The sequence below is a fragment of the Sinocyclocheilus grahami genome, unplaced genomic scaffold (genome assembly GCF_001515645.1).
Source record: "Sinocyclocheilus grahami isolate Dianchi unplaced genomic scaffold, SAMN03320097.WGS_v1.1 scaffold2302.1, whole genome shotgun sequence".
Taxonomy (NCBI): Eukaryota; Metazoa; Chordata; class Actinopteri; order Cypriniformes; family Cyprinidae; genus Sinocyclocheilus; species Sinocyclocheilus grahami.
In genome coordinates this window covers 26,659-37,371 of record NW_015507481.1, presented here as the reverse complement: position 1 = coordinate 37,371, position 10,713 = coordinate 26,659, and the positions used below count along the sequence as shown (strand labels likewise).

Here is a 10,713-nt window from a genome sequence, read left to right as displayed (position 1 = left end):
CCTGTACTACAAAAGACCAGTGCCAGTTACTCTATTTGTCTGCTCAACAATGTTTCAGGAATGTAGAAATGTTTCACATGACATGACATAACTGAATATCTGTTAGCTCCTTTTTCACTTCATTTAGTTCTTCAAGTCTCTCCTTGAGCTCCTGAACGTGCTGCTCTTTTCTCTTTCTGAAATCATTCAGTTCTTCTCTTTGTTCTCTGGCTTCTTCTTCATGTTTCTTCTTCATCTTCTCTATTTGTTCTTCATGTTTCTGTTTCATTTCATCACACTCTTTTTCTGCTCTATCTATTCTTTCTGTCTCCAGCTGCTCATAATGTCTCTTCATTTCCTTTATATTTTCTTCATATTCTCTCTCTTTCTGTTTTCTCTCGCTTATCTGTTGTTGTTTCTCCTCCTCTCTGTTTTGTTTTTCTTCTTCTCTCTCTCTTTCAGAATTCTTTCTCTTGTTCTCCAGTTCTTCTGGTTTTTCTCTCAGCTGTTCATTGTGTCTCTCTCTTTCCTCGTCCTCTCAGCTCTCTGTTCTTCTCTTCCTCCCATTTTCTCTGCTGTCGTTTAATTTCCTCTTGAGTCTCTTTGTCATTTTCTGCCTCTTTTATTTTTCTCTTCCATTCTTCTCTCTCTTTCTCTTCTTGTGTCTTCCTCATTTGATTCTCTGAATCTCTCTTTATTTCCTCTTCTTGTTTTGTTCTTAACTCTGTCATGATGTGTTCGTGATCATTTCTCATCTTTTCTTGATCTTGTTTATATTCTTCTTCTCTCTTTCTATCTTCTTTTAGCTCTTCTTCATACTGTATTCTCTGATCTTCAAGCTCTCTCTTCATCTCCTCTATTGTTTGATCATATTCAGCTCATTGCTGTTTCTCTTCTTCTGATTGTTTCTGATCCTCCGTCTCTCGTTTCTTCTGCTCTGATTTTTCTTTCTCCTCAAACTCTCTCCTGAGTGTTTCCTCTTGTTCTCTGACCTTGTTATTCAGTCTCTCTCTTTCCTCTTCTGCCCTTTGCTTCTTCTCCCCCTTTCTCATACTCATGTCTTCCCTGTCATATTTGGCTTCTAATTCTTCAATTTGAGCCAGATTTTTTATTTTATTCTTGTCTATCATTTCCATTCTCTGTTCAATGGAGATCGCTGCCTCTTCAAACATCTCATTAGTGAAGTATCGGCCCTGATTCATCTCTTCTATCATATTTAACAGATTAATAATTTGTGTCTGATCTTGTGTCTCTGTGTTGTTAAAAGCCAGGAATCTGTTTCCACAATCACTGATCAGTGTCTTGAGTTCAGCATCTTTACTTTTCTCTACATATTGCTCTATTGTTTGTCCTCTCAGATCATCTCCTCTAGTGAAGAGAACAATGCAGAAATCTGCTGCTTTTGAGCTAAAGATCATCTTGATCATGTCTAAAGTGTCTTTCTCTTCTGGAGTGATTTTTTCCACGCTCAGCACAATGATGAACGCATGTGGTCTAGGTGCTGACAGTGAAATACACTTCATTATTTCTTCCTGCACTTGTTCATTTGTCAGTGAGGGGTTAAAGAGTCCTGGAGTATCAATAACAGCTACTGATCGACCATCAACTTCACCAACTCTCTTCTGACAAACAGTGGTCACCAAACGTGAACTGGCTTCACTGTGGAACTCATTTTTTCTGAGGATAGTGTTTCCTGTTGCAGACTTTCCACTTCCTGTCCTCCCAAACAGCAAGAGTCTCAAACATCCTGAATCTGATGGTGAATCTTCATCATCTGGAAATGACAAATAATAGAGTTTACTGATTAACAACAATTGATTAAATTTGACCCTGAGCAACAAGTGTTCAACTCAAACCTGAAATGAAAACTATTTGCAAAAGTGCATCTCAGTGATTCTCAATGTTTGTTTGCGTTTCCACTCCCATCCATTATACAGCATATACATTATACTTTTTTGTTCATTTTTACCAAGAGGGCTCATAATTATGACTTTGACTGTATATCACTGTTCATTGTTTTTCAAAACATACTGTATAATAACATTTAAGTACACACTAGTACTCGCAAAAAAACATTTGTAATTCGTAAAAATACACTGATGTCTAGTGAAGCAGAAATAAACCTTTCGAACATAATGTGAAAGACGAGTGTTTTATTCATGTCAAATGCAAATTGTGCAGGTAACTATAAAGCTTACTCCATTCATCTCCGTTAATAAGTGGCTCGCAACCTTATGATCCGGGTCCCCTAATGTCCCCTTTTTTTTGGCATGATGGTCTGAAAATGATCTGAGCCAATTTTAGTGAAAGTCAAACCAACAGTGTAGGTAGGAGGAGTTTAAAAACATATGTTTTTTGGAAAATTCTAAATGGCAGAAAATGTTTCGTGACAGAAAATTAAGTCATATGGTGCAATCAAATTGTCGAGGCAAAGAAAATGTAAGGAAATGTTTCATTTAACATTTTTTGTTGTTGTTCTTATTAAATTAAAAAAGCACGTCATTGAATGCTATCATTATCATCCGTTTCCCCGGGAGAAAAAAGCCCATAGAAATCATATATGATTGATAAACAAATGAAAAGGTTAGAAATTTGACATTCGAACTTTAATTATGTGGCTTAATACAAACAGCAGCCACTCAGCAAAAATATAAGCTTTCTTATTAATTATACTAATGGAAAAAACATAAGGATTTATATTAAGTGTATTACTTGTTTAAACTTTAGAAGTTGTTGTGTCTGTATGCTAGACGCTAAGTTAAAGAAAGCTGACAGATGCAGCATTTAAATAAACATCAAGAATTAGTCCTACAATAAACATTGCAGAAATATTTTAAAATTCCTTTCAATTATTATTTAATCAAGTTAACTTTGTAGTCATAGGTGGAAAAAACCCACCTCTGCACCATGATAGTGTCACGCTCATGGACTGTGTGTGTGTGTTTTCTCCCTCATGTCCTCATATTTGGTCATTGCTGTTCCTGTCCTCGTTATCCCATTATTAGTTGATTCCCCTCACCTGTCTATCCCTCGTTTAGATTAGTACATTAAGTGAAGTCTGCCCTATGTTTCCTTGTCAGGTCTTAAACGTCGTTGAGTTGTGCTACGTGTGTGTTCCTGCCTGCCCTGTGTCACCCCTTCTGAGGATTATTAAAGACTGTTATTTGTGTTTACTCTGCGTCTCCTCGTTCCTCCCAGTAGGCAATCGTGACAGAAGACCTGAGCAAATACAGTAACTTTATTTGCGTTTTCCGCGTTTTGTACAGTGTTTTTTGTTTCCGTTGTGTTCCCCATGGATCCCCTCGCCTCTAAGTTTACCTCCCTTGCCCGTAAAGACCTTCCCTTCTTGGAGTATGCTGTGGAGTTCAGCAAGCTCGCCGTTTTAACGGCGTTCGACGACGCTCCGCTGAACTCCCTGTTCTGGATCGGGGCCAACTACTACCGCCCCATCAACCTCCAAGACACCACCGGACTGTGCTGGAGGGAGGCAATCAACCGGTGTCTGGAGTGCGTCTACCTCCGATCCAGAACACAGCCAGACCCAGAGCCCAGCCCACCATTACCCTGCTGCGTGGAGCAAGAGCCTGAGCCCACCACTGACGGAGAGCCAGAGCCCATCGCGACCGACGAACCATCGCCTATGAGTGCGACAGAGCTGAGGATTGCCACGGAGCCAGTGCCTCACGGATCGTCAGATCAGGTGCGAGACCCGGCTATAACGCCCGCCATGAGGGAGAAAGCCGCAGACAGAGAGAGCGCAGAGGGGTTGTTTGATATATTTATTTGCTCAATGTCTTTCTGTTTTTCTGTTCTGGTTCTGTTATAGATAGCCCATAGAAAAATAAAAAGGCTTTTGTTTTTCTGTCAAATGTCTCTAAGACAATGTAACTATAAAAGGACAAAACAGTACTTCATGATCATATTCTTAGAGGTATTACCCAGAAAGAAAATATTTGACAAACCTCTTCCATCACGTGCTGTTTCTGTGCTCTCTTTGAGATCAGAATCCTTCTTTATCTCGTCTCCTCTGACTGAAGCTCCAGATATGCTCAGATCTCCCTCCACTTGTGTTTCTTCCCCTTCATCCTCACACGTGTCACAGATGAGAAATTCTATACATTCTTTCTTGAGTATCTCTTCTGTCCTTCTGAACAACTCAGAGCGCCATCCTGTGCTTACTGTAGAAAACTTCAGATGTCTTCCTCCACACTCCTTTATTAAATCATGAATAGTGTTATTCCTAGAAGTGACTATTGATCCGCGTCTCTCTTCATCAGTAGTCAGCACTATAGTGTGTTTCATGGCCTGATAACTGAAGAGGTTCAGCACATATTTCACTCTGTGTCTGTCGTTCTCACTGAAGTTGTTATTCTGCAGTACGAGTACGAACACATGAGGTCCTGGAGCAGACAGAGACACACACTCTCTCACTCCATCTATTATCACTCCCTGTGGGAAATTCGGCTGGAGCAGGTGAGGATTGAAGACTGTGATCTTTCTCCCCTCCACCTCTCCACTGATTCTGTCACTGGATTGCCGTAAATAATATGGAGCTTCTCTGTCAAACGCTGCTCTACCCAGTATACTGTTTGCCACCCGTCTGTTTTCTGATCCATTCTTTCCTATCAGCACAATCCTCAGATCACTCACTGAAAAAGAGCACAGACACAAACAAAATTCAATAAAAAAACACTGCACAAGAATTTCATATTAAATATTCTAAAGATTTAACACAAGCAGTAATGGTAAAATATCACTAACACTTTCACAAGGATTTTGTCACTCTTTGAAAATCTGATGTTTTCTTGTGTTTGAATGACACAAAACACAGAAACAGCTTTAACTGCAGCATGCAGAGATCGTGTTTTCTCTAGGCTACTGTTTTAAGAGTACTGTATGGTGTCTGACATCACTGGTGTGACGTATAAATAAGCTCAACTGAGATCTCCGCTATTACAGACTGAATGAGTTTTATGGTAGCTTTATCCCAGATAGCAAAATTCCTGAGGCCCAGATCAGGCCCACACCTGACGCTTTCATCTGGCCCACATACCGCGTGGAATGATGGCACTTGGGCGGTCCGCTCCTGTTCACCAGATTTGGGCCACAAGCAAGCCAAAGGAAGGCCCAATGTCAGCCATGAATAAACCAAATAAAGCAGAACTGGCCCAAATCTGGGCCACATTGATTTGAATTCTGGCCCAGATCCAAAACCTTGCTCTGGCCCAAATACTGTGAAGAACAATGGCATTTGCTTGGACCACTCCAGTGTGGAATAATGCCATTTGGGCGGTCCGGTGCTGTTTGCCAGATTTGGAGCTCAAGTAAGCCTTAGCAGTGCCGCATGTAAGCCAACCAAATAAACCAAAACTGGCCCTAATGTGGGCCACAGTTGATTTTTATTCTAACCCTGGTCTTCCCCACATTTCTCATGTGGCCCATATGCTGCATGGAATGGTGGCATTTTGGCAGTAGTCCACAAGCAGGCCACTGCACAGCCACATTTTAGCTAATAATGTATTACAATTAAAGGGACTGTCTTGTCGTTGTGCGCTTGATCTCCCTCCACGCAACCGTGACAAACAACACTCAACATATTGTAAAGAGACATTTAAAAATGTCCTCCCTAAATGTTCAAATAAGTTCCAGAAATGTACCCTACTTGGTAAAATCATCCCGACCCAAGTTTTGCACAAGCAGCAATTCAGATGTCACAGATAAAGTCCAAGACTTTAAAAACTGTTCTTCACAAGTTTGAACTTAAATGCTTCTCACTCAGACTCTACCTACACAGCAAGTCTGTGAGTGTCATAGCTACGCTGTGTTAAAGAGCGCATGACGAAGATGAAAGTCATAAGTCTTTATCCCAACAAGGGTAAATCCAAACACAATGTAGCACAGCCACATTAAAAAACATGTAGACGTAAGACCAGACAAACTCGAAGTGAACATACTGGAACTTAAGTACTCCGACCAAATAAGGATAATTAACTAGGCACACCTGAACAGAATAACACAATCAACACAACAAGGGAAACCGGTGCCAAAGGAAAGCAAAGTCCAAATGAACAGAAACCTTGACAGTAAGAGTACAATCATTATAGTGCACTTCTGTTTTTATGCTGCACAGTAGGCCTACACACATAAAAGAAATTGCCATTAAAAGCATATTTCAAAAAATAAATAGCTGGGTATGTAGCCTTCTTAAAAGGGTCATATGATACTTTTTTAAAGATCAATATTTGGTGTAACAGAATATGTTGACATGCTTTAATATTCAAAAAACACATTATTTTTCAAATACTGTACATTATTGTAGGTCCTACAATATCTATCTACAAAGTCCCGCCTTCCGACAAGCGCAGTCTGCTCTGATTGGCCAGCTGACCCAGTGCATTGTGATTGGCCGAACACCACAAGCACTCGTCGGAAATGTAACGCCCCTTACCATAATCTCGATCTTCATCTTTCAAAATAAATGTAAAGACAGTAAATAATGTCATTAGTTTTACCATCAGTTCAAGCGCGAAAGGGGAACAGAGTTGCGTGACAGACACAGTGATGAAGCTGGTATGTGTTTGCAGTACACAAGCCACGGTTAAGACAGCTGACTCCACTGTGATCTCTCTCTCTCTCTCACACACACACACGCACGCGCGCGCGCCAAATACCTCAAGCGTGAGACGGAAATGTTACGCCCCTCACCATACTGTGATGATGCCCAGTCCGGCCGGAGCGATGATTCAAAAACATGAAAACCCATTATAAACGGTCCTCCGTAAAATGTGCTGCACACATCTGAATATTTGGGTTGAACTGTTCTGGAACAGTGTTGTAAATACAACTTAACCACTGATTTCTAGTCGTGTCCACTTTTGGAAGGCCAAACAAAGTAGTTTCGTTTTCACAACGAAACACAGCATCACACACGGCGGCCTCGAGTGAGCAGAGCTCAGGGCTTGCGGCAACCACATGTGACGACCCTGGGCTGGACTCCGCTTCGTCCACGGTGAAAGCCGATCCGGCGATCCACAGCGCAAAGTTGTAGTATTTCCTCAGCGACCAGCACGGATCAGCTCCAGGCATGACGAAGCAGATATCGTCCTCTTTTGGAAGACCTAACAAAGTAGTTTCGCTTTCACAACGAAACACAGTGCCTTCATGACATGGCGGCGGCGGCAGCAACAATACTACAGCGAGAATAAAAGTTACGCCTTCTTTCTTTGCGTGAACATTTTGGCGGCGTTATGCAAATCTTCCCACATAGTGATGTAGACATGTGGGGGCGTGTGAGAAAGAGCTGTTTTAGGTATGGTTGACTCTTAACTTATATAAAGAATATCTCTTTGGTTTTGAGACTTTAGTCTTTGCAACTTTACAGATCTTCTTTATGCACCAAGAGCTTGTAACACTCCAAAGAGAAAGGAACAATTTAAATAGCATCATATGACCCCTTTAAAGGGAAGGTGTATAGGTATCAGTAAAATGAAAGACATGTGCCCTCTAGTGGTTAAATATGAAATGCAACTAAAGGGAAAGACTTTCCTACAACATGCATAAATGTGCATAAATATTTCCAGATAAAATGTACTTAAATTTGCTTAGCTTTTACAGTGGCAACATGTAAAAAATATAGCTGATTTTATAGTTTAGGAAGGTAATTATATCTCCTGCAAGGGAATTATTATATTTGGGTTTCTTTGGCATCAAACAGAGTGTTCTGTCTCTCACGCACACAAAGAGACTTTCGGGAAAGTCGCACATATGCGAGTTATTCACATCCACATTTTTTATTTAACAATATAAATTGAAAATGAAATCTAAACATATTAGGATTTTCATGTTGGTGTGAACTAATGCTTCAGCTGTTACAAACTGAATATTGTGGAGTGATAATATTTTTCACAGACAGATTTACCCATATTGTTTCATAAAAGCACACACATAAATGTTTGTGCTTTAATTGACTTACTGTCAGGGCGATCAAATAATGGACTACGTCTACCTGCTGCTGCTGCTAGAGAAGAAACACACACACACACACACACACACACACACAGACAGAGAGAGAGAGAGAACAGATTGTTTAGAACAGTGTGCTGATGATATAGATCAACACTAATTTATTTGGTGAAATTATGATTGTCCTTATCCTCAGAACATTACACTTCAACACATACTTATTGATCTATAGCCTCCATAAAAAAATATTAATAAACAGCCTATTGCCACAAATGAAAAAAAAGTGCAAAGAATCACGCAGAAGTTTAGTTTCTTCCTGGTGTTCAAGTGTAAGAGCGCAGTGAGATATTATTTAACCCTTTGCTAATAATAAAGCTGATTCTGATATCTCATGAACACTTCATAAATCATTAAGGAAACATTATATATGTACATACACATGTAACCACTTTGATTCTTACCTGTCGTCATTTTAACAATAACACCTTTAAATCTAAATCGAAAGAAAGAGTTGTGCTGCGTCCGCCTGAAGAGGTTGCAGGGAAATTTCTTCAAATTCATCGTGAGTTAGCAGTATTTTAGTTTCGGTTTCGATTTGGCTTCCAACCAATATGAAAATGTGACAAACGAGATGACATGATCATTGAGCAGCATGCCCTCACGCGCTTTCGCCCCTCCTTTAAAGTCTAAACTTAAAGTCTAAGCTTTATTTTAAGAGTTATTAAAAGCTCATTAATCAATAGCCCAATATCACCTTTTAATGAGGGTTGACTCAGAGAAAATTACATCAAACTTGACACATATATATAGTTTTTTTTTCATAAATGCTCAGTATAAGAATTTGAATATCAGGTGTTGAATGAGTGGCACCTGCTGGCTTGTGTCAGATTTATAAAAGCTTTACTAATTTTATTATACTGCAAGCATGGTTACTGAAGTTACTAAATTTTCTGTGCAAAAAAAAACACGTTTTATACATTGTCAAATTAACCTTCTATATAGAACTGCAGTTCTAGTTTTTTTTTTTTTGCAGTTTTTTTTACTTTAAATATTTGCATATCAAAATTTGTGTTTTTATGTGATGAGTAGCAGATAAGGCTGTGAGCATTATTGTGAATGCTTTAAAGTCAGTCTACAAAACAGCAGAGCTGTACAGTATATACATCCTGGACATTCAGGTAATTCAGGTAATAAACTCAGTGTGTGCGTGTGTGTGTGTGTGTGTGTGTGCGTGTGTGTTGTTTTTACCCTCAATAAGTTATTTGGTTTCGTTTAACATTTAAATGAAATCCATCTGAAGGAAATACAATGGAAAATTAGATTTCACATAAGAGACTCAAATTAAATTCTACTGAATTCATAGAAATGTTATGTAATTTAATAGTGTGCTCTGGTTATTTAGATTTGAGAACTTTGTAGAATATGTATGGAATTTGAACTTGTGTTCTGTTGATTCGGTCTGAATTGCCTCATTCATTTACACTTCTCCCGTTCCATAATTAGTTTCAGTTTTATGTGTGTTTTGTGAGCTGAACAGACACAGAGGAGATGAGTAACTCTACAGTGAACTTCACCTCACCTGAAACATCTACAAGCTCCACAACTCTATCTATTGGGCTGACAGACTGTCTGGAAATCTGTGTGTACAGCATCAATTTCATGGTTGGTTTTCCCACACACTGCTATGTTGCATGGCTCATCGTCACAGGAACCGGAAGTGGAGTTACATCAGAGTTCTTCAACCTCAACCTCTCCGTCTGTGAGATCGGTATCTGTGTGAATTGTTTGTTTTTTCTCTTTTTTTTTATTTCAAGCATCACAGAATTACCACTGTTTTTACTAGGACTAGTCTTCGCTGGCCGTCCTCTGTTTCAGTCTCTGATATGTATGGAGCGCTACCTGGCAGTGGTTCATCCTGTAACCTTCCTGAAGTACAAACCTCTCAGATATCGATATCTGATAGATATCGTGATCTGCTGCACTGCTGTCTGGATCAGCACTCTTGGCTCCAGATAAGAACATACACAGTTCTTATCATTTAACTCCATCCAGATGTTTTGTCTTGTGGCTCTTCTCAGATCTCTGAAGCAGTCAGAACCAGGAGAGAGAAAGAGAGGATGAATAGCACAGGAAGAGAAGAGCGTTTCTAATCATTTTAATAAATACAATCAACTGAGGTCTTAGAACAAACTAAATAACATCATATAATCGTATATAATAATCTTGAACTAGATAACTACGTTTTAAACATGACCAAAAAAAGTCTTTATAAAAATATGCCAACAATGACTGGCAAAATGTAAAGATTGTAAATGTGAATAAAGATAATAATCAGTACTAACAAAATGCTGTTCATGTCGAAGGTCTTGAACATGGTCATGATGTACTCGTTCAATGTTTCTCACAGATTCTTCAGGCTGAAAAACTTCTTGAACTCAGCGAAGGTGAGCCGCTCATCTATCAGTGTTTTTCTTTCGATTTCCGTGTGTTGCTGTTAAAACGGTGTCATGTTCCGGGTAAAAAAGACAAATATTGTCACGACACACACACGAGGATAACCGGAACTAAGGAGCGAGGTGACGAGGAATATACGAAACAGTCTTTAATCCATGGAACACAGGGTACATAAACACAGGAAACAGCAGGAAATACATACACGTGACGAGTATCTGAAGTACATGGCGGTCGGCGGGCTTGTCTTCGGCGCAGCCGGCGGGTTTGACTCGGGAGCGGCCGGCGGGCTTGTCTTCGGAGCGGCCGGCGGGTTTGACT

At 39.8% G+C, this 10,713-nt stretch overlaps 1 pseudogene; it reads right to left on the bottom strand.

The window, feature by feature from the left end:
* Positions 1 to 412: 412 nt before the first annotated feature.
* Positions 413 to 8,496, bottom strand: LOC107574665 (GTPase IMAP family member 8-like; annotated as a pseudogene).
* Positions 8,497 to 10,713: the final 2,217 nt, after the last annotated feature.